A 24975-nucleotide genomic window follows, 5' to 3' on the forward strand; every position below is an offset into this window, starting at 1 on the left:
GTGTTTCTGGGCAAGTTATTGTTGGCTATCATTGTTTTTAGCATGAGCTAAACTTGTGGGGAGCAACTATGTTTCTTTAGCCCTGCTTTTCTGGAGGATTTGTGGTGTTGAATTTCTGCAAACAATGACCAAGAAATAAGGCAAAATAGAACAGACTTGTCTTTCTCAAAAGTGGATCTTTATTTGCTCGTGGACAGCAAACATTGTCCCTGACAAAGCAGTCGCTCCCTCCCTGAGCTAACGAACAATGAAAATGCACATCCTTATAAAGGCAGAGAGAACAGACTACATATACATCAAACTAGTTAGCACCAGTACAGTGAAAACAGGACATGCTTGTGTGGCATTCGGGTGGTACTATACATGTTTTAAACTAATTTACATTAAATAAAAATAAAGAAAATAAAACCAACAACGCCACCGGGCTTACACCCGGAAAACTAACTAAAAGGACACACAGATTCGTTCTTGATTATACAGAGGCAGATTCCAGTTTCACATGTAATTTATTAACACAGGGCACAGACCAGATCCATATCAACAGAGGGCAGGACAAGGCAACGGCTCCAGCGCACACCGCCGCTCCAGAGAGTTTAGGTTACATCTGAAAAGAGACCTGGTTAACGCTAACCTGAACACTAGGCTACCGGCATATCACGCTCAGGACGTACCACGTTAGCTGGCCGGGACCACGCGTTGTGGGGCCATGACAGCGAGACCACAACAATCCCGAGTCAGCAGAGATCACATCGGAGCGTTAACAAAGCGGCGCCAGGTGACAGGCCACGGCACTAAACCACAGAAACCATTTTATGAGTAAAACTACACGATCGAATCGCATTAGCAAAAGGGACAACTACTACCTGGAGAGCGGAGGTACGTGGAGCAACACCCAGACCCAGGAAGTGCGTAGGTCAGAGGATAAATGACAAAACTGAACAACATTTTATTGGCCAACGGCCCTAATGATTAGCCAATAGGAAGTGGCATGGTCTGCCCGCAGGCCATACTGCCACATCTATCTCCCCAACATTTAATCGGCGTCCCGACGATATTTAGGCCTCACACACACACAAATTCGTACACATAGGTCAACTATAACCATTAAACTAACCGAACGGGAACAGGGTTGTCAAATACACCTCTGCAAGGTTAAAACCATTTAAAATGACGCAAGTCGGATTCTCCAACCGCCTAAGCTGTAAGCTACAGCTACCTCATCTTACACTCTCAATACAGATGAGGGGCCTTGACGGCAACTTTACTCAGCCAGCACCTGAAATGACATGGCCGGTTCGATCAGATCACACAGACCTGGGTGACATTTGGGCGTAGTGAGCTACCTCCCTTAAGGCAACGGTTGCTCAGCCCTAAACACTTCACAAACACATCCACCCCAGCTGGTACAGCTTCCTAGCTTCTTCTTCATCCTCTACTCACTCCTAGAGCTAGATGAAGTGTCCTTAAGACCCCCAGTGGCTGAACGTTACACTTGGAACCCAGAGGCTAGGCCGGGCTCACAAGGTTGTCTCAAGGCAGTCTTCTGTCCTTTATGCTGGACAACAGGGAGAGCTTCATCCAGGGCCTGGAGCAGCATCAGCTGACGCTGGACACAAGAACACAAGACCTAACAGTGATATACAATGAAATTCATTGACACATGACAGTTCTTACAGTGATATTTTTCCATTGCAGTGACAAATAACAAACCTAATGGGATGATGTGGAGGATATGTATTATTTTGGCTTTGTTCATCCCCTGTGTCCCCCCAAGCCGCCTGGTCCAGGTCTGTAATTCGACGGTCACATGAGTTTTAATATTCGTTTCATAAGTTCATGCGACTACAAGCATTTCCACCTTTCAAAATTCACTTTAACTGTTATGTGCGTGAAACAAAATCCGCCTCGAGCAAGCGTATAAGTGTTTATGCAAAATCAGGTTTCTAAATGCAATATTTGGCACTTCGACCTTTGGTTACTTATGCAATACTTCTAAATGCAAATTAAAAATAAGGTGATGGAAACACAGTCTGTGACACAGAAATGTGGCTAAAAATCTGCACCAAAAGCTTTTCTAACCAAGGCTACAACAACAGTATTCTCTACATTCTCTGGCTGCAGCTGGAATCCAACCTCCAACCAATATCTGCTTAGACCATAGACTTCTAAATAAGATCTGATCTGGTGAGAATCTACTGACCACTTTCCCCGGTGAGTAGAGCAGATAAATTATATAAATGTAATGACATGAAGTTTGATTTGACTTAAGTCCAGGCAGCACTGTCGAGCCATGTCGAGTCTGAGCAACGGCCAGAGAGAGAGAGAACTTCACATCGATGAATGTCTTTGGTTAAGGCATTAGACGTTAAATGCTTCGTGAACATTTGCGAGTGTCTCTCTTTTGGTATGTGATGAATGAAAGAAAACCTTTTTTGCCTGTGGGGAATTTGTTCTGCACACGAGAGCACATAAAATCACTACGCAAAGCCAAAGGAAGACATAGAAGCAGCAGAGGAACATATAAGCCTTTATGAAGATACAGCCCATGTGTCGGCACAGTACTGGGAATACAGTCTATCGAGCAGCTGAATACTGCGTTGGGCAAATGATGAAATGCCTCTGAATTCAGACCATAAATTAATCTTCTAATGCAGGAAATATAAATCACTGCAACCACCAGGAGCACTACAAACTGCGGCAACAGAATCTTTCCTTTCAGAAAATAACTAAATGCATCTCAGTCATTTTTCGTTCGCTAAACAGTTAAAGTTAGTTGATTCAAAACATTTACTGAGGAGGACACAGACAGAAGTTAGTTTTAGAATCTGGCCAATGCTCCTCAAAAAAATGAGCACCACGCTGACATTGTGAACCATCTCACATTTTTCATTTTGAGGCCTGTGAGGGTATTTGTTTGAAGAGGACCCAGAAAAGATATTTTATTTGTACTTCACAGTGTCCATCTCTCCTTGACTCACAGTCTGACATGAGCACCCTTCTCTCTGATCCTGTGGTATCGTTGTCTCCTGCTTTTTGAACACAGACGCTTGACTTCATCATGATTTCCTTTTGAATCTTCTGGACAAAACAGCTTAATAAATGACACATTCTCTGTTAGATTTTTTGACCCTGAACTTATCAGCTAAATTATTGAATAAACCTGTTTTTAAGATACTAAATTGCAAATGGAACATACAGGTCAATGATAAATAACTCTCTGCTTTATGAAGTAAACTCTGCATTATGTGTTATTTTATATATATTGTCTCCCTAAAGCTAATATTTTATGGACTGGGTATAAACAAGGACTAAACAAGAACTTATAACTAGCTGTCAAAAGTGTTTAATAGATGCAGATGAGTAAGTAGAAATCATACATCACAGATTGTATTTTATTTAACCTGTGCGTTCGAGACCTCTTTTTCAAGGGTGACCTGGGGCAATGCATGAGGCACTGTTACTGTCATAATGGCTTTGTTCTTTAATGGCCCCAAAATCCGGGCCTATTTGTCTTTCTCTGCTCTGTATCATTGACCAGAACAATGTAAAAATAGTGTTTCCCTTCACAGTTTTGCTTATTCCCATACATTTTGCACCTCTAATCGGGCCCTATAATGAGCCTCATAGGGGAAACGCATTGGTCTGCATCTCTACAGTGTGTATGAATATGCTTGATTGCTTGGTTTGGTTGGTGCCCACTGTATTTTCAGTCTAATTTGCTGTTGCGAATACTATTAACCATCTTGAGTTTGTTTAGCTCTCCTGTTTCCCTGCTGCGCTAGCACAAATGTACACAACGCTCAGGGAATAAGCAATTGCGCGGAGAAACAAAGTGTTTTTTTTTTTTGTTACAAGGTATTGGGCAGCAGGAGGGCTAATGCTGCTGATAGACAAGGAAATAGACTTTATATTAAAGAGAGAAGAGGCAACAGCAGCTTAGACCTTTAAAGTTTACATCCAGGCGGAGAGATGGTGTCTCTGAGGCCACCTACAGTGGAGACGCTGCTGGTGCGGCTGGGAACTCCTGCCAAGCGCCCGCTGTTTGAAACTGTGCAGATGGTGAGATACAAGCAGCAGTTAAGACAAGGAAAACAATATGTTAAAACAACTGCCTTTTGTGTATACAGAGAGCAACGGTGCATATGCCTCATTAATAATCACTATATGGAAAGGGGGAATCATTAAAGTAGCAGAGTGTAACTTGATTTTGTTCTTGTAAGTTAATGGAAAAGGATGAAGACACATTCGCTCTGAGTAATGACAAAGACCGTGTTTATTGTAGCATTAGTTTCAGGGATTTACATGTAATTGCAATTTAAATGGTTGCAATTAGAAAATCGCAAAGGCTTTTATTGATTAATTAGGGTTTGATGTTATTATTATTTACTTTTTTTGTAATTGATTGTATTCTGCAAATGAATGACCTGAAAAATATGCAAACCTTCAGTTCGCTTTAAACATTGGGGCTTCTTTTTTTGTTTAGCAGTTTTATTTCGGCTTTGAAAACCTAAATTATAGATCAAAGCACATCATTCTTTCCGAAATGATGTGCTTTTTAAATTCCAAAATAGTGGATGATCCGAATTGCGCATCACAGTAACCTTAAATGTTAGTGTTGCACAAAAACAAGTCAAGGTACAAAAACAACGTGGTTCTGCTTTAACTATCTTTAAAAACCTCCTTCTCTTTAAACACAGAGTCCATTTGCTGCACCTCAGATATCCGTTGATTTGTGCTCAAAATCCTGATGTTCTTGAACGCATCCTTTCCTGCTTCATTACTCTTTAAAAGGTTGCCAAAAATATTTGACTTTAACGTTACGGAACATTAACCATGAGCTCTCTGCGTGTCGACTACTGAAAACTTCAAACATCAGCAATCAAGACAAGTTTGTAGTAAAGAGTACAACAGCTGAAACGTTTATAAAAGTACATTTTATAGTATTTAAAACAGGTTATTTGTAATAGATTTACACAAAATACAGTGGTCGAATTATACAACAATACAGAAAATGCATTTTTAATGTTATTGAGCCTAGATGTTCATGGAGAAAACTTACAACATCCACAAAGAAAAGAGGCGGTTGCCATATACTTGAAAATGCCACCTGCAGTAAGAAATAATGCAATGGAAGTTATACATTTTTACATATACATTTCTGAATTTTCTTTACCTTCAACCAACTCAATTCCAATGTTTGCCAACTGTCAAAAATGTGTTTTCCACCTTCCGCCTGACTGTGCGGGCTGTGCGACGCCAGTGCATTATACAGATAAAATACAGATAAACCATACACAAAGCAACTAACAATGCAATTCTTTCATTTTCAGAAACTCAATCAAAATAGTCAAAGTATTGTTGTGGTTGTGAGTTGCTATGAAACGTGAATCCTGCTGTGTTTTAGATATTTTGTCTATAGGCAAAAGTTTGGTTTGAATCCTCCTCCTCCTCTTTTTCTCTCCTGGTTCCCCGAGAAGCGGCGTGTGGAGTGAGCGGAGATGGAGACAGCCTGTTCCCCTTGCTTCATGATGAATTCACAAGCAGAACATGTTGTTTTGAGACCCACATGGCAGTTTCTTGTTACACTGGCTTCTTGAATAATCAGTTGTTTCGCCGGGATCTACTGGGGAGCGCCTCGGGGGCCACAGACACGCAGGCCGGGCCCTGGTCTGAGGTAAGGCTGTCACGGGAGGCCGACGGTGCCGACGGTGTCAGGGCGGGGCGGATGTGATGCAGTCGACAGCTGTGGCTCGCATACTTCTTCTTCAACAGTGCCGCGGCTCTCCCCAGGCGCTTCCTACGAGATCTCCCTCTAACTCTTTTACCCGGCCTCATCAGGAGTCAGCCGCCACTTAAAATAGTGTCGTTACTGTTAGTGGAACTGCACATAAGCTGTTTATAGTCCAATAGATGTTTTAAAGCGGCACCTGATCAAACTGTGAAGAGGAGGAGGTAGTTTGAACTCTCATGCTCTCACAAACTCTTTAGCGCGATTATTCATGAGTATGGGGTCAGTGGTGGAAGTACTATACTTTTTTAGGTATCAGTACTTTACTTACATACTTTTTACTGTCACTTCACTACATTTGAGAGCATTTGTGTCTCTACTTTATACTCCATACATTTTTGAACTGAACTGTAAAGTATAAAGCATTTTTTATTTGAGACATTTGTTTCATATTTTTCATGGCGACATCCAGGTTTTGAGAAAACAAAATGTATTCGTAAAAACAAAAAACAAATTAAATGATTGGTTCAGTAGCTTTTGTTGACCAAAAATCAGCACACATTTTATGAATATCACCACATTTTGATGCATTAATACTTCTTAAATCTGTGTAAAATACATTTTTATCCTGTAAACAATAGTTGGACAAACCCAAATGGCATTGCTTATTAAAAGAAGATCTCACAGCCCACATGCTAGTGTGATGCATCATTAGAAATGTTAGGCCTTCTAGTTTCTGCTGATATGCACATGCACTTCAGAACTTACACTACAGAAGCCCAAAGAAGTCCCAAACCACCACGCTGCATGGGTTGATACCTCTCTTAATATAAAAACAAATTATTATATTGTATACATAATTATTCCTACTATACTCCCACTGATTTCACCTGTATGAATGCATAAATACATCCAAAAGAATCCAATCCAACTTCATTTGTAAAGTAATACAAATGTAAAACAAACGTTTAGATCTAAAGCTCAGCAGAAACAAATGGATGTAAATAAATCAGAACAATAAAATCAAATAAATACTTCAACTTGGAGATCAACCATTACAGCAACACTTCCTTTGCCCTTTAGTGTTCTTTACCATCACCAACCTGGTTCTCCCAAGGCGCTTCCCTCCATCTACCCTCCAGCCCACAACAGCTTCCCCCAAGAGTCCGCCGCCATCACTTAAAATAGTCCTGGTTATTACACCTAAACACATCCCGGTAATTTATGCATGATTGCCTGGCTATCTGGGCCCATTCATCATCCCCTTTGCTATCTTTCTTTTTTTAATCTGTCGGTGTCATGCTGCTCTGGACTTTAATCTATAGGGCTATTAAGAAGGCCGGTGTAATAATGGCTGAGAGCGGGTGACAGCGCTGACATTGGCGTCGTCATTGTTGTAGGTTTGGGTTGTGTCGCCCGCTCACACACAAGCAGGTCTCACGGGCTTTAGAGGAGACGGGACAAACTATAGAGATGTGCTTTGAATATAGTTTGGATCTTTAATGCTGCTTGAACTTGACGATTGTTTAAAATTGTACCTAAAACTTTTGCTTTAACCTGCCTGTTTTGCACTTTGTCGCAGTCCATATTAAAACTGTTCTAAAACGGTCGCACTTGTCCTAGTTTGGTCATGGTTTGAGCCTAGTTTAGTCCTGATGTATTGACGTGGTTTAGTGTTGTTCTTGTCCAGGATTAGTTCTAAATTTAGTCCCAATTTAGTCCCAATTCAGTCCCAATTTAGTCCCAATTTAGTCCCAATTCAGTCCCAATTTAGTCCCAGATGAGATACGAGAACCTTTATTTGTCCCACAAATTCCAGTGTTGCAACACAGGATACAAGAACAGCAGAACAAAAAATATGCAATGAGAATTAAGATAAATAACTGAAATTTACTGTTCAGTCGGTGAAATAAGGAATTATTTTCTGACTCATTCCTGAGGATCATAACTCACACGCACGGATTTGTTTGGCCACAGCTTTAGATCTGCTTTTTAAGAAACAAAAGTGAAACAGGGTCATAACCCTAAACAACCAATCAGCTCTCATCCCAAAGCATCCAAAGAGTCATACAGTGACTCACAATACTTACATAATAATTAATATATGGATAAGACAGCATGTACAGTTCTCAGTAGTAAGTACTAATTATGAAAATAAAGGTTTTGGTTTGGCAAGTAAAGTAAAAATATGAAGCTACAAATCGATTATGTAGTGACTCTAACTATTGTTATACTGTAGAACATTGAAGACAAGAATACATAGCAAGTAAAGTGAATTCAGTAAATTGTTGTTTCGCACACTAAAACTTCTACTACTTTCAACTTTGACATAAAAAAAAGTTCAATAGAAAATAGATTGGCTGGACTCCAAGTGTAACGTTTATCATTTTCATCTAACTTTTTATGTGTTGTAGTTAAATCTAAAAACCGTATGCAGCAGCAGTCACAGCTAAAGCTGGTGGCAACAACAAAAAATGCATATTTGCAAATTAAATCTAATTTTTACCATGTCCAGAATGTCACATACAGTTGGAATGAGCTGACAAAAATGAATATGCCTTTAGATTGCGATAGTGTGCCAAAAAAATGTTTTGCCACTGATAGACTTAAATTACTGAAGTATGTAGATGTATGATAAAAGTATACATTGAAGTAGTAGTGTTTTTTTTTAGTTTATTCATTTATTTATCAGGGACAATGCACTTAAAACATGGACCTACAGGAAAGATGTTTGTACCAGGTTTGATCAAAGTTTATGTCAAAAGATTGCGTTCATGCCAATAAAATACAATAAATGAACAGTTTACATTTCATATTAATATTATTAATACAATCATCCAAACATTCTTTTTGTAAAACCAGTCCCACTACAAAACACTATCACACACGTGCATACACTATTTACAGTTCACGTTGGTGCATTGATAATGTTCAGTTAGAAGCCATTTTTTTTATCAGGAGTGGAAACATTTCATATTTTGTACATGATGATTTTAGGTGGAAACGTGTTCTACATTGAAAACAAAATCTTTAAAAGACTGTTTTTTTTTTTAGTTAACTTGTATGCTATGGCTGAACTTAAACTACTATAAATATATGTTGACATATTACATTAGTATTAGTTTAAAGCCAACATTTGCCTCTGTTTTTCATAGGCAGTAGCACTAGACTGACCCTTGCAGAGCTATTTGTCTGTAACTTCCAGCCCCAGCTAATAGATTCCGACCTTGCACCATGTTCTTAGTCGGCTCCGTTCTACATCCATCAGGCCCGGGATGTATCTTGATTTAGCTAGCTGTCCCTGCTGGTTCCACTTCCTGTTAGTGGTTAGCGCAGCGAGCACAGTGAATCCCAGACGTCCAGGGCCATTGTAATCCGTCCAGACACGAGTCACCGGACTAAATTAAGAAGTGAACAGGCTGTACAGAGAGCAAACAGAAGGCGGGGCAGCAGTAGAAAGCTAAACAGGCAAAAGGTCACACATACTGACCCCTCCATGGTGTAGTTTGGCAGAGCTGTGTCATTAACTGGACCCATTTCGCCTTGATTTCACGCCATTTCATAATAAGAGTCAGAAGCACTGCAGACTTTGCTGACGTCAGGATAAAAAATTGATTGGAGTGTAATCTTAGAAGGCCTGGCAATTAAGGGCAGAGCACCTCCAAGGCACCGGGCGCTACCTGACAATGGTTATGGAAAGTGCTGAGATCTCGTTTTGAACAGGTTAAGAGATATAATGGTGTTATCCCAGATGATCAACCAACAAAGATATTTCAATGTGCAATATTTAAGACACGTAAGACCTTTTATGACACAGTATGCTAACCAGTACTTCTTGCATTCAATGATTTTTTGGTCACAATACTAAAAACAAAAGCCATGAGTATTTTTGACAAATAAAACTAGCTCATTTCACCCTTGCTCTGTGTTAGAGACGTATCATTCGCAGATCATATCATACCCTCATTCGCTCATTCGTTCAGATGGTTCAAGGTTCAAGTGGAATCATCTATTTTGAAAATCAAGACATTTCGACTTTCCTCCAAAAGTCATTCTCAATCTGATCTTTGTGCTACTCTGAGCTGCATAAGCCCTGCCCTCTGGGAGGAGTTACTTGATCATCGTCTGATTTGTTGATATATTTAGTCTTAGTTTCACCTAAAAATAATCTTCAAGTACAAATAAAGTAAAAATAATGATTAAAATGTATATATATATAAAAGGGGGGTAAGAGCAAGTCTTCCCTCAATGGAAAATCCAGAAATGTTTAACTCATTTCCACAAAATGTATCTACAGAAAATAAAACATTGTACAAGTCGACGCCATCATCATCTTTCACGTCGTTGCCATTTTGTACTCAGTTGAGATAGTTCTCATTACTGTTAAATAGAAGAGTAAAAGTATTTTTTATTTTTTTGGGGGCGTTAGACTTTTGGCTATATGTCCAGTACTCCTATATTCTTTTTTCCTTATTAATGCTGCTAATCCTTCCAGCTTTACGTTGTGCGTTTGGGTTTTAAATTCAACACCTCTTTTTCTGTTAATCTAAATTCTCTTTCGGTGCTCATGCACTGACACAGATGGTCGGGGTTAAGAACACCCAGATGGTATTCACTAATGTATGACTCATATTTCTGAAGATATGTTACAGAGAGCTGCATTTTTAGTAAGCCTCGAGTGACAGCACCCAAAGCGGACAAACTCAAACAACAACTTCATCAATTAGAGGATTAAATAGTGACTTTCTGCCTTAGATATAACAGCTGTAGAACATAACCTTGCACTGTATAACTTATCTGGAGGAAATGCTTGTCTCCATGGAGAGGTTACTGCCTGGACTTTAAGCAGTAACATGAAACCCATCTATCTACAAGTAGGTTATGCCACCAGGCCCCGTTACAGGTCAGATCTGTGGAGAGGCAAGCCCGCTCATAGTAGAATGCAAATTGTTCAAGTTATTCAAGCAATAAATGCTAATGTAAGAAAGACACGTTTAATGCCATCCTTTGCATTATTCCAGGCAAAACAATAACATCTCCATGACAATGAGCAAATGGCAAATCCTCCACCTGAAAAGTATACATTGTGCACCTTTAAGTTGCGCTCTATTATATACAGTATTTAACAACTCAAACGGAAGCATATTCATACATAATTGGTTCACCCACTTCTTTGCTCCTATTCGTCTGAAATTTCTTAAATGTTCATGCAATTATGTCAAGCTGAAAATGTGTTATTTACCCAAAAATGAACATGCACTTAGTAAGTAAAGTCAATTTGTAGCTGTGCACTAATCTACCTAAGCCAGCCTGCTGTTTGTTATTTAATTGTCTCCGTATACACTGCTATTTTGTCTTAGTCTGAATCCACGTGGGTGCATTTTTGGATGGAGCATCGCATTGACACTGGCAGCAGCAGTCAGAGCATTGATTTCCCATTGGTCGATGGCGCTTAAGTTTACAGAAAGAAGTGCAAAAGGTAAAATGCCCAGTGCTTTGTTTCACTCCTCTGCGACACTCACACTTTGGAAACAAGAAACTTTTCACAAGCAAAGTCCTAGGGTTATGCTTTTAGAGTCCAGTCCACTGGGAGAACCTAAGGGGGGAAACATCTCTCTTTTTCGTGGGTACACTGTCAAGAACAAAACAAACAAACAAACAAACAAACAAACACAGGATGTCCAAATTAAATGCCAATAAAACATCCAAAAAATTGCACAAACACTATGAGATGAGCACTGTGGATAGTCCTTAACCAGTGCTTTCATTCAAAGGCATAAAATAATTCAATTTCAATGGACTCTTGTCTGTTTCTGAATGTCTTTCTTCTTGACCCGGTGTTGCCAACAAGAGCCCTTATGAACAAACAAAAGGCAAAATGAGACATCCGCTTTTTCCACATGGCTTTGGAATGACTTAAGAGCTCAAGTTGGGATCTGTATTGCAGTGTGAAAATGTAAAAAAGTGTGATGACTGAGAAAATGTTTGTTGTTCCTGAGAGGGCTGTTCTTTGTAACTTTCTGTACTGAGTTGATTGAGTTGGCTGCTTCCTTGGCCAAGTCTGGCTTGAAAAAGAAAGTCGGACTCTCAACGGGACCTCTTGGTTAAATGAAAATAAAAATCGTATTACAATTTACTAAAGAGGTTAATTTCCATTTTTAACCCATACAGTGTTTATAATTGAGTGTCTGCGTCACAAAGCAGACATTATATTTTCTTCTATTCCCATTTATCTTTCCCTATCAGGATTTTTGACACGTTTCAACTCCTTAACACTTTCACTGATTTCAAGAAGTTATACCTCTTTACGATTGCTTTCACCGTCTTAGGGGGGCTATTGCTTTTGACATTTCTCTTTCTAGGTGACGGAGGTACAGGGAGGAGGGGGTGCAGCCGGGTCACCGAGGCTCTCTCACCGAGGCTCTCTCTCCCTTTCTCCCTGCTCAGGTCTGCGTTCAGCACAATCTTGCAATTTGTCAGGACAAACAACTATTTGAGTCGCAAACTATGCAATCATCAACTGTGATTTACTGAGCGTCATTGGTATGCCGCAAAACGCTGCAGAAAACATGGACGGGCGGGAAGGTGGTCGCGTGGGAAGGCGAGAGCCATCATCGCCGCTAGCGCGGCTTTAATGTAATTTGTTGTCAATTAAATTTGACTTTTTATCTCAAGTAGTACTACCAGTACTACTTACACACATGTAGTACTCTTACACGCATGTTGTACTTTTACGCAAGAATGCAGACACTCGCAATGGCTTCATTGCACATGATCTAGTTTAAAATGGCTTTGCTTTTTCCTAGCATTTACCATTGTGTCTAGTCCAGTTTTTTTTATAATTTTAGTGCAAAGTTAATTTGTAGCTTCGTGGTATAAAATTGGCAACTATGGATCAACTGCATTTAAAGGTCCCATAACATGCAAAATCGACTTTTCAGAGCTTTTAACCTTCTTACATTGCTATTTGTGCTTCATAAATGTACCCAGAGTGTTTTTTTGATTGATTCCCGCAGTGTTTGGCTATATTACAGACTATCTCCTTTCCTCGAATCTCCAAACTGACGAGGGGTGTTCACAGTACCACAGGACCGCGTCATACCCACAGGCACCCACAGGCTTATTATTATCAATTATACACTTAGGATAGACTACGAAACGTGAAAAAAAGCATGTTATGGCACCTTTAAGAGAATTTGCCTCTGCTGTCATGAGAGACTAATACTGCAGGTAGAAGTATTTAAAATACAAGTTAAGCTGTTCCTCGCTGGTCCAAACCCTCACTCCCCTTTAGTCCTCCAGGCACTGCCCAGTTTAACAGCTCGTTTGGACTGTGGTTTTGAGTAGAGTTTATGCATTTAGTTCCACTTTAAATGTGCTTTCCTGTCCACTTTTTTATGACAGTAAATGCTGCTTTAAAGATTAGGTATGGATTTAGGCAAAGTTTTGACATATTTGGCGACTTCAATTGGGCCCTTAAAGTTTATGCAAATGTGATATAGATTAAACCCTCAGCTGAACCTAAGGCACCTTATTATGACCTTTTCTATTTTATTTTGTGGGACGTTGCTCTTAAAAAAGCCAGAATTTCAGAGTGTCTTTGAATTTGGCATTGGTTGTGTAATTCATTCACCCCTTGAGGCTTGGACTTATTGATCATACAGTTGTTGTACATTTGGACATTACATCGAGCTTCTGTTTGCTGGAATACATCTTCACTGCTCCAAATGTCCTAATTCTAGTGACATTACCATTTGTTTTCCCTGATCTTTTCCCTATTCTTTTAGATACACAATTATGACCATGAGAACAACAAAGTGTTTTCTGATGGTGTTTGCTGGACCAGGGCATGTTACCTATAATTTGTTTAGAAGTAGCTCTAGATTAATATAAATGGAAAGCAGGATTTGAGTATCATAATGGCCCGATGGTAAATGTATCTCTGTGGCTCTAAATGGACAGTGGTGATGCAAATGAGTTAAGGCTGATAATTGTAGTCCATCACAAATACAATAGCTAAACTGGCTGAGGAGGTTAATGCTGGCTCTGATGCCAAGATGTCAGAATACACTCCCTACATGCAAGAGGACTAGATGATATTGTCCTGATTGCTTCGTAAAACCTGGACCTGCATCATGCACTGGGACGGTTTGCAGCCGAGTGTGAAGCAATTGGGATGAAAATCAGCACCTCCAAATTCAAAGCCATAATTCTTGACCGATTAAAGGTGGCTTGCCCCTTCCCGCGGTGTGGAGAGTCCTCAGAGCTTGAGATTCACTGGCGGAGCGGTGCATCGTCTGTGGTGATGCGGTCGTTGTAGACTCCACGTTGAGAGGAGCCAGCTGAGGTGGGCTCAGGCATCTGTTCCGGAGCCTCCTGGACTCGTCCCCGGGGAAGTGTTCATGTCCCACCGGGAAGAACCCCCTGGGGAAGACCCAGGACGTGCTGGAGGGTCTATGTCTCTCTGTGGCCTGGGAACACCTTGAGATCCCCCCTGAAGAGCTAGAGGAAGTGTGTGGAAAGGAAATGTGGGTCTCCCTGCTCAGGCGGCTGCACCCAACCCTGGAGAAAGAGGAAGAAGACAAAAGGCAAGATCTTTTCAACCAATATTACAACCACAGTAACTTCAGTTGGCTTCCTACGATTAAAAAAAAACAATGATGATAGAGGTAATTCCATTTCTTTCTGACTTTCTGATCCCAAGACCAATCTTTTCTTAATTTTGGACAATTGGACAATACCAGAATACCAGAATAAACTTCTCTGCTGGTCTCACATCACTAACATTCATGAAGGGCAATGTAAATTCTCTGAAATGCTGCGACTCCAAGGCAAATACTACTCCACTTTGAAACAGACTTTATAATTTGTAGTTGTATTGTTCTGCCTGCAGACTATGAAACATGGATCACTCCAAGGCACAACAATAGCTTTCAAATGAAGTCCAAGCTGGCGGACACACGACTGGGCTGCCCTCTCCACTATAACAGCTCAGTCCAGCGTTTCTTTCATGTATTCGTTGCCATCTCGCCTTTTCCACCGCTTTCATCAAACTTTCTCTTTCTTCTCTCCTCCAGAGGGCCGCCTGGCACTTGAAGGGTCACACAAACACCAAGCAAGGAGTGTGGCCCCCTTTAGGGTGGAATTACATACATTGCTATATTTAACCTCTGTGGAAAATAACTGGATCATTTTCACTGAATACATGTTTATATGAAATAAGTCTACATTTAGATTGATGTTTATGGAGGAAAAAATATACTGTTTACTATGTTTTTTCCATAGACAACACCGCATCAAAGCCATGCTGCTGACCCATTTCCTTTAAATATGTTGTTCATATTGTGGCAGTATGAGGTTTTTACCAAAAAAAAAATCAACAGTAAGTGGCACTTAAGAGTATAAAAGCCTCTCTTGTCTTTTTCTCTCTCTCTGACTCGTGCATTTCTGCTTCCGGGCCTGCGTACGCTCTGTCTTCGGGGCGCCAGGTAGCTATTCAAACCCTTGTTTCCCAGTTTAACACTATAGTCATCAATAATGCCTGTATTGTCAGCCATCACCCCCGCGCGTCCACGAGCCTTTACATGAAGTCGGTTCTGCCTCAGTACGGAGCAAATCCAAATTTCTTATATTCAGGCTTCGGGTTGAGCCACCGGCCCATCGCTGCCTTGCCTTTCTGTCGCTGCTTGGCCCTTCTGTGTGGACCGCCCGCCCTGTGCCACGGGCCTGTTTCATGTATGGACATGTAGTTTATTTCAGACCAAAGGATGTGCATCAAGAGTGAACAATAGTTTACAACTAATGAATGTAAAAGGACTGTTATATTTTTATATCTGAAACCAATAACAAAGTATTTCAAATATATAAGTAAGACATTATTGTACCTTACTGAATGGTCTAATTTTTCAAGTCGATTAACCTGTGCGCGTTGTTACATGCCCTGGCGTTGTTTTTTTTTTTTATATAAAGAAATGTGTATCTAGTGTTTTTTGAGGGTGCCTAACTACCTAACCATCCACAATTTGATGATTTCAGATAAGATTCAAATGTGTTTAGAATTACAAATGCAGTATATTGATCATACTGTGCATTTTGTCTATTAGGTTTTCTGTTGGGGGCCTGAGGTACTTCCAGGTTCAGTTCTAAATACCTATTAGGAGTTTTAGAAAGGATTTCTGTTACGAAACAGCAGGAGAAGGAGTGCTTCGCCGGTGGTACAGCAGTTAAGGGATTGCACATGGTTGATACTGTTTCAAATGTCTGTGTCTATTCCTCTTTTCCCCCAGTATTTAATAAAGCCTCCAGGCCAGAAAAGAAGAAACAGTAGGGGAAGGAATAAAGTGGAGAAGTCTATAAGAGCAGATAAGCCTTAAAGGTGCATTATGTAACTTTTCTAGTGGAGGGTATATGCTATTTCTTGTTTTGTAGTATAGCAATAAACGTAACAATCTAGCATTTATTTTTTCATTCATTCTTACTGTAAGCGGGGTTTCCTCTCCACAGATCTGACGTTTAACTTGGCTTAGTTGCGCCATCTGCTTTTATCTTCAGTTTGATACCATATCGTGTTATATTCTTCAGAAGCAAGGCAATAATCCTGTATCACCTTGGAGACACGCTGACGGACCCCCCCCTCTCACTAATCAAAACTACAAAGTATTTCTCCTTCTGGTCTCGCGCTCACTCCATTGTAAAGCATGTTCTAATCATTGTCTGTCTTCTTTCTGTGTAAAAAAACAAAAAGTGATTCAGGCCCAAGACGGACCCGCTGTGTCTAAGCTGAGCCTCCCTCGTGTTTCCTCCAAGCTCAGTGTTTACAAATGCTTTGACTTTCCCAACATCATCCTTCATCCGTCTTCACCTGCTGCTGCCCATCCTCCTGACCTCAGCTCCTGTCAATCATGATCTCTGCTCGCGTGCTGAAGTGGCCTGTGAGGAAGGCACTTAAAACATATTTCAGCTCACATTGATCTAAAATAAGCACTTAACCACCACCAGATTTAATTTGGGCAGTAAAAAGTAGTAGTGATTTACAAACCCTTCGACACAAAGCTGGTATTCAATAGGTTTACGTAATAATAAACGGTTCCAGCTTGTTTTTCTGACGCTTTTAACCCAAAGCTTTACAGTATATAGCGACAAACATAGCTCTTTCAAACATAACTCTTTCAAATATAGCTCTTTCTTCTAAGTTTGCTTTGAATTAAAGAAGAATTTACAAGAATAAATTTGGCGTCCCAGCTTCTGTTAGAAAAATTACACTTCAATATCAATGAATATAAGTAAGATGAAATCCCCCCCTATTGTTTTGAAGTTAATTTTCTTACCATTTTTTCCTTTGTAATTGTTTTTTGACCATGAGTAATATTTAGTTTTGTACCACTACTCTTTGGTACTTTCTGGGCTGCTGGAGAGCCATCACTATTGGACTGATAGCAGTGCCACAGCTCTAATAGATGGAGGATGACACTCCGCTCTGTGCTCCTGCATCAGTCCCCTGTCACACCTGTGCACCCCTCCGTTTTAGTAATGAGACAAATGCAGCGCTGAGTGGAATATAAATAGTCGAGGTGGAAACAGAGCACACTGTTTAATGCAAACAATCATTCAGGCCGGAGAAGAAGAGCGCTTATCGATGAGCCAAAACTGTTTCCTCGTTTTTTTTCCCAACCACGTCTCATACAAATAGTGCATCTTTCTGCTTTTATAATTACTTCAGGCAACAAATAAAATAAAAGTGTAAAGGTTTTATATCAAACGTAAACAAACATTTTGCTTAGTCAAGTACATCCTTTCATGTTCAACCGCCAATCTAACTTTTCCTGTTTATTGTGTACAAATGTTACTTGTAGTCCGATTATAATAACAATATATTTTTGCAAGTAAGGGTGAAACAAACCCTCGGATTATCATTTAAATCAAATGATTGTTTCTGGGTTCCAAAAACTCCAAAACATACTATGTGCTGAGGGAAGAGATTTTATGACTCCGACAGAAGAGTTATTACATCATGACGAAGGGAAACAACTACTGTGTATCAAGTGACATCACTTTATCTATATCTTTTCCCTTTTTGGGATCTAATGGCAAACTGAATAAAAAATCTTGATAAAATGATTTGATAAATCATTGTTATTTCACTAGTGATATGACGATGACGGATCCATGATGGATCGATTAGATTTGGTTGGGTAGAGACTCAGGATGGGGCTCCGTCTCAGGTGATCGTCCCAGCCGATTCAGAACATCCTCTTCTTTAGATGGTGATGTGTGAAGGTGAAGATGATAGAGACATGGGGGTGGGAGGGTGAGGTTGAGAGAGCAGAGACAACCAGAGATGCTGAGACAGGCCTGTATAAGTAGGGCTTCTGGGTAATAAGTGTGGTTAATGTGTGGAGGAGGAGTTGTGGGAGGAGGAGTAAGAGGTTGTGGCATGGTCCACCTCCTGAACCTCAGTCAAAGATTAACAATCATCAACTACATTTTGAGGACTGCCGAGTTGTCAAGTGGTTAAGGCACGGCACACATATGCCAGGCTCCCTAGTGCAACCGGCCGCAGTATCGTGAGTTTGAGTCCTGACTCACTCGTCTTTTCCTGTCTAATAAAGCGACAAAACCTAAAAAACCTAAAAAATAAAAAAAATCTACATTTTGAGCTGTAATTCCAAGACAAAGTTATTTTTGCAATATGCATCTTCTTTATTGTGTTAACCTGCACTCATCATCTGAAGCTCTGCAAATGTAAAATGTCTCCACACCACTCAACTTTGGGCAGAGACAGAAGAAAACCAGCTCTGAAGAATAAAATGGGCCATGTATCTTTGGGGAGTGGTAAATCCCAGAGAGAATAGAAGCAGAATGAGACAGCTCGTGTGGGTATTTTCCCTAAACAGGCCGAGGAAATGGGATTTTCATCATTTATAAATACACTTTCCCAAAAGCAGACGAGGAGAAGGATCCTGGCTCTGCGCTCAGTCTCTGTGTAAACATGGAGATTCACTTTGGTCAGCCTCATGCTGCTGCAGACATGAGCTGAACTGACACGGCGCTGCTCCTCGCGTCTCCAGAGGGGGCAGTCTCGAGTTACAACAGTTATGTTTAGTCTAAAAACTCTAAACTCTGCAGAGGATATTTCATTCAGGAGATTTCATATTTCACATGCCTACATCAAAACAACCCAAGATGTTAGATGTTGGAGATGTTAGATGTTCTACAGAATGGCATTAAACTTCAAGTATTTATTCAATTATACATGTTCTCAAGATACATTGAAAAACATGTGCTCTTCTTACTATGAGCAGGATTTCCTCTGCTGATATTAATGCCAACATTCCAGGCAATGCAGGAGATATGATGGGCCATCTTACATTACATCACAGCTCAAAATAAGGCTATCAAAGTTTATTTTTGTTTTTATATTATTTGAATATAACTAAAATATAGAGTAAAAATAATTAAAATTAAAAATGAATACTACTGGTCCGATATTACGGGTTCATTTATCTGTTTTCTATCTGAAAGAGCACTTAATGAATCATTGTTAACTTCTTTTACAACACGTCTGTATCTGTTCTGCATTGTGATTGTGATGCATCTTTTCTTTTAGATGACTTTGTGTACGACTTGTGCTCTACAAACAAACTTGCCTTGCCTTATTACAGTCATATCTGTGCTGTACTCTGCCGCCTCTGATTAGCTGTCTCTCTCCATCTTCTCCAGGTTACGGTGCCACTGTGAACAGACATGTTTTCATCTGCTCTGTTTATCCATGCAACACCTTTAATAAGTCCTATCAAGTGGACCACTCCTCGCCCTCTCACACGCTCTCCACTTAGGCCGAGCGCAAACCAAAGACAGGCTGTAATTTGGGATGGAAGCAAGATGGATGTGTGTGTGTGTGGGGCCGGGTGTCGGAGAGGTTTGCCGTGGACAGTAGATGGAGAGGACCTTTGAGCTGCCGAACTTGAACAGAGGTGATTGCTCTCTCTATCTTCACCTGACAAATGTTACCAAGACGAATTGTGTTGTTTGGAGGGTGGTGTTCTGCAACCTCGCGCCAACAGAGGAAAAACCTGTGTGAAAAATCTATTAGTTGCTACAATATAATGGTGCAGTGAGAAGACGGCCTCAGGTTGTTGTTCCAGATTTGATGTACAGAGTTTACACGTTATAATGTCCAAATTTTTATGTGTGGGTGATCTGGCATCCCTTAGCAACTTCTGTAATTTAATTGTGCAGCCTCTGACTTTTTGCTGTATGTCCTCCCTTTTCTCCTTCAGCCTATAGTGTCTCATAAAGCCTTAAAAAAAGCATGTATATATTTATGTCTTGATATTTGCAATGGAAATTTTACTTTACTGTGTAGGCCTGCTAATTACTGCTTTAAAGTTAATTGTCCAACTCAACCTCAACTTCTCTAATGCATGGAATCATTGCCATTATGAAAGTGATAAAACAATTTAGTTTATAGCAGTGGTGAAAGCAGTATTGAAAGCTTGATAGTATAAAGTACAATTACATGGCAAGAAAAGTACTCGGCAAATACTATACAACTGCTGCCAAATTTGTACTTACTGTAGATAAAATAATAAAGTACACATAAAACACTGCCCAAAGTAGTTGCTACTTATAGATCACTATTATACGAACGTAAAATGTTAATTTATCAAGGTGTTTTAAACCGCAATCCGCAGTTCTCTGAGCTCTGGCCAATCAGAGCAGGCGATAACGGTGCTGTGTAGCAGTAGTAGTAGTTTATAAAGAATAAGACGGCACAAAGACAGTGGAGTACAATTACATGTTTAAAAAGTCTAGTAAAAAAGTACAATTACCATAGAAATTACAGTAGCGTATTTGCAGTTCCATACATTTTCATAGTGCATTGTCCTCAAGGATACTAGCAGCACATTGTCTTGGATGTTGTCCAAAAGCCAATCTTAACCTTGTCTCTTGCCCCCCTCTTCCTCCAATCCCCCTGACAGACTCTCAGGCACAAACATGAGAGGGTAAACATGTCATAACCTCTTTGCCCACGGTAAATATTAAGTAAATACATCCTCTGTATGCATTTGGATTTCCCCTCGTCGCCATGTTTGCCTCTGTCATCTGCGGATCGTACAGTTCACGGCATTAATTAGGATTTGCATTGTTATCCCACAAACAAAGCAGCGGAAAAAACTTTGCGCAACTGTCAACAACCGGGTCAAGGGATCTACTTCAGGAATTATACCACGCCAAAACCGCTCAGTGTCACCTTTCTGCGTGTTATTGATGAGTTGTGATGGCACGTACTGAGCTGATCCACGCCTACAAGCCTCGTCTTTGAAAGAAAATACATTTGTCACAGCGCCGTGTAATCCGTCTTATTGTCAGCGTGAACACATCAGAGCAGGCGGAGGGGAGATGGAGTGACGGGCCCGAGCACAAGTTTTAGTTTGGGTACTTTGGCAAAAACAATGCCTGAATAAATTAACGGTTTTCTACTCAGATGATCGCAAGGATGTTGTGTGCTACAGGCTTGGGACCAGGATGTAGCAGGGGTCGATTGAAAAATAAACTGCGGGATTAGTGGGTCATTACACTGTGGACTCACTGACTCTCTAATCAGTACATTTTGCGATCATTTTATTTTAAAGGTGCAATATGTAACTAGTAGTGGACCCTTAACTGGAAAAGTTCCAAAGCTTTAATGCTTTTATTCAAATCTAAATGTTGTTTTTGACACAACAACACTGCCTACAAACAACCATTTACTTGATGCAGGTATTGAAAAGTATTGATTCTCATGCATAAATTACAAGTAGTTATAAGACTGATTAATGTTAAATAAACTTTATGTTCATTTTGGATTCAGTCTTTGCTCATGCTTTGTTAAGGAAAATTAAGATGCAGTTATTATAAAGTAATACCAAAAGTTGAATCAAACAATGTACGTAATTAGCCGTAAACAATGATAATCATGCTTTCCCTATACCTTTAATGATTTGTCCTTGTTTGAAAAGGGTTTAAGTAAAACGGCGAGGGCGCTATTGACAGGTGGTCTTTAGTCACAGTAATCCATTGTTAGATTTTCCATCAAAGCGCATTGATAAATTGAGTTGAAAAGCTCATCTTTGGAGAGACATCGAGAATTCAGTGAAAAAACCCTGCAGTTGTTCACCTTCACTCCAATGTGTCCACATGTAAAGTAGCCCGCCTCTCCACACTCCAAGGATAGTAAATAAGTAATAGACTTTGAAAAGAAAGGTTATCATAAATAGACTGTGGAGCTGTAGCATGGGCCGGTGATGGGTGCTATGTTGAAAAGTGCACCCCCACAAGGCCCTCGGTGACATGGACGAGTGCTGAAGGCCTGTCCCCAACTATCACATCTCACAGGCGCTCGGGCCCGGACGGGGATCGGGATAACACAGGGCAGAAGCCGAAAATAATTATAGTCCAGTCCACAGAGGGACGGAGACGAGAGAGAGAGAGAGAGAGAGGGGAGCAGACATGAGAGGGGCATTAAAGGGGCACAGTGTAACTTTTCGGTTGGAGGGTTTGCCACCAGTAATACTGTGTCCAAACTCACCAGCAGACACTTCTAACGCACATGCGCAGTCAAGGAGTTGGTGCGATGGCAAACCAGGTTAATCTGTATCTGTTTTACAAAACCCAACAACAGAGGCTTGTCTGGGTCCGCCAGATACTTCAGAGTGTAATAAATATCATAATTTGCTTCAAGAGCTGCGTCTGGATGATTTTTACCTGGTTTGTTTTGTTGTCAAATGCTCAAAATGCGTGATTCAAGCTGCTCAGGCGCTCTGGACACGCCACAAAAACGCTGGACGTGCTTCCACATAGACTTTGATGATAAACTTGCCGCCTCAATGCCGTGGTGTGAACTCACCTTAAGAATAACTTAATAATGTAATAATGTAATCCCTCATTCATCCAGAAGTGGTCCATAGTAAAAAAGGTTTTAAAGGTAGTCATGTGGACACCGTTTTTAGAAATTAAGACATTTGGACTTCCATCTGAAAGTAATTTAATTAAAAAAATTGCATTATCTATCTTTCAGGTAGAAACTTTAACCCATCTCTTTCCTCTTTACTTAAAAGGTGCTTCTATTCATTTGCACCTAAATGTCAAGCTATGATAATTTTCCACGGTTTAAAATTATTACACTTCATGAAATGTGCTTATGACTGTTGCACCATAATTCAGATTTTAACAGATCGTTTTAATGTATTTTATCTTTTAATGGTCTGACCTTTTGGCCAGGTCCCCCTTGGTGAAGAGATCTCCAATTCAATTAGTGTTTTCCTAGTTAAATAAAGGTTACATCTCCATGACGACAAGCAGGTGCAATCAATAACAAATATGAATTAATAGATAAAGCTGTCAAATAAGTGTCATAACTGTGGAGAGGCAATTCTACTCACAGTAAGAATGCATATTTTTCTTTTTTTTCAATTAAAAAAACACCTCTAATTTAACAACCGTTTTGTTTCGAGGATTTACCTTAGTTAGTTACATAATTATACACACAGGCTAGTCCAATCTAATGCTTACCGCGACCAGTCACAGATCATACCACTGCTGAAGGTTTTAGCACCTTTTTTTGGCACTCGGCCTGCAATGACCCGTAGCTTCAGATGACACGCACGCCCGGTCTACAGTGAAGGAGCGCCCAGCTGCTCACTACAAGGGAACGTAAGGGTCAAGCCACACATTCAATTTAGGTGGATTGTAGCGATTTCCATACCTGCTGCTTGGAACTCGAATACAAACAAGCCGAGCGACCAGCACCTGGAAGTTCAGACGGCCAGAGAACTGACCACTGTTATGGAAGTTTCCTGCAAACAATGATCAAGTAAAAGGTGACCAAGAAAACATGAAGCAGAAACAGAGTTTGTCTCTTTCAAAAGGTGGAGGTTTATTCACGTGCACAGTGGACAAACACCTCACTCTCCCTGACAAATCGTTCTGTCCCTACCTGCAAACCAATAACAGAGTAAGCCTTTTATAGGAGGTGACAACATTTGACACGTATGCACATAATCACATCAAATCACCTCCAAAAGAGATAGACCAAAACATCACGTCTGTGACGGTTCGAGCTATCTCTTCAGAGGTCAATCGGAGATGTTTTCCACACATAATCAGGTCCTGACGCATTAATTGGCCTGATCCTGGCTGTTTAAGAGGCGCTGGACAGAATAATCAGGAACCAACATTCTTATATCATCTGCACACAGGAAAACAACACAGATATTAATTTTGTGACATGTCATGGCCTAAAACAACATCGGCAGGACATGACCTGACCCATTTTCTCCATTACACCACAAAGAGCGTCCTTTTATTGTTTCCCCCCCATCTGCAAAAGTTACATAATGCATCTTTACCTTAAGCTGAAGAATAAAGTATGACAAGCATGTGATTCTCTCTTTCTTCACCACATGTTCACAGTTTCGTATGAGAAATGCGGCAAAATCTGCATCTTCCCGCTGTTTACCCATTTCCCAGTTTGTAGAAATGATTAAAAAAAAACACATTGTCCTTTCCATTCAGCGACATTTCATATGCTTCTTTTTGCCTCCATCTCCCACATATGTGCTGCAGTAATCACCCGCTGTGTTTGTATGGGCACTTATCACGGATGCACACAACATCCCCATCGATCCCCTTATTGAAACAAGCCTCATTTGCAGTCTCCTTCTTGACACTTTTTCCGTTCCTGTCTCTTTCTCTTCCAAACTTTGACAGGCACTGTGCATTTTGGCAGTTTGCAGTTCGCCCCTAATCCTTCACCAGACTTTACCTCCTTCACAAATATACACGGATTTGAGAGGGAAAAGCAGCCAGACATCAGATGGCCGCGAAAGGCACCTCCAACTTCTCATTGTGAGCTATAATTACTGAGGATGACTTCATTGTAAGTGACATTTTTGTAATGAGGAATAATGCAGGATAATTCACAAATGTTAGATAAAACCTGTGTGTGGATTGTAATTGATTCTTGAATCCCTATAGTTTGAAATGTTAGATTGCAGATTTGTTGACCTGGTTTATGGTTGCAATAGCTTCATAAAATGGTGTCACTTTTCAATACCAAAGACGTAATTGTCCGTTGAAAGGAATTTAAGATTGATACGGAAAGTTTGTGGAGCCAATATCTACGAAATACTGATAGGAGTCAACATTTGTGGATGTACAGTTTTGATATTTCTTCCAAAAGCTGTTAATCTCCCATGAGTGATTTA

The sequence above is a fragment of the Eucyclogobius newberryi genome, unplaced genomic scaffold (assembly GCF_026437365.1).
Source record: "Eucyclogobius newberryi isolate DKJ021-1_F unplaced genomic scaffold, fEucNew1.0.hap1 SCAF_13, whole genome shotgun sequence".
Classification (NCBI taxonomy): domain Eukaryota; kingdom Metazoa; phylum Chordata; class Actinopteri; order Gobiiformes; family Gobiidae; genus Eucyclogobius; species Eucyclogobius newberryi.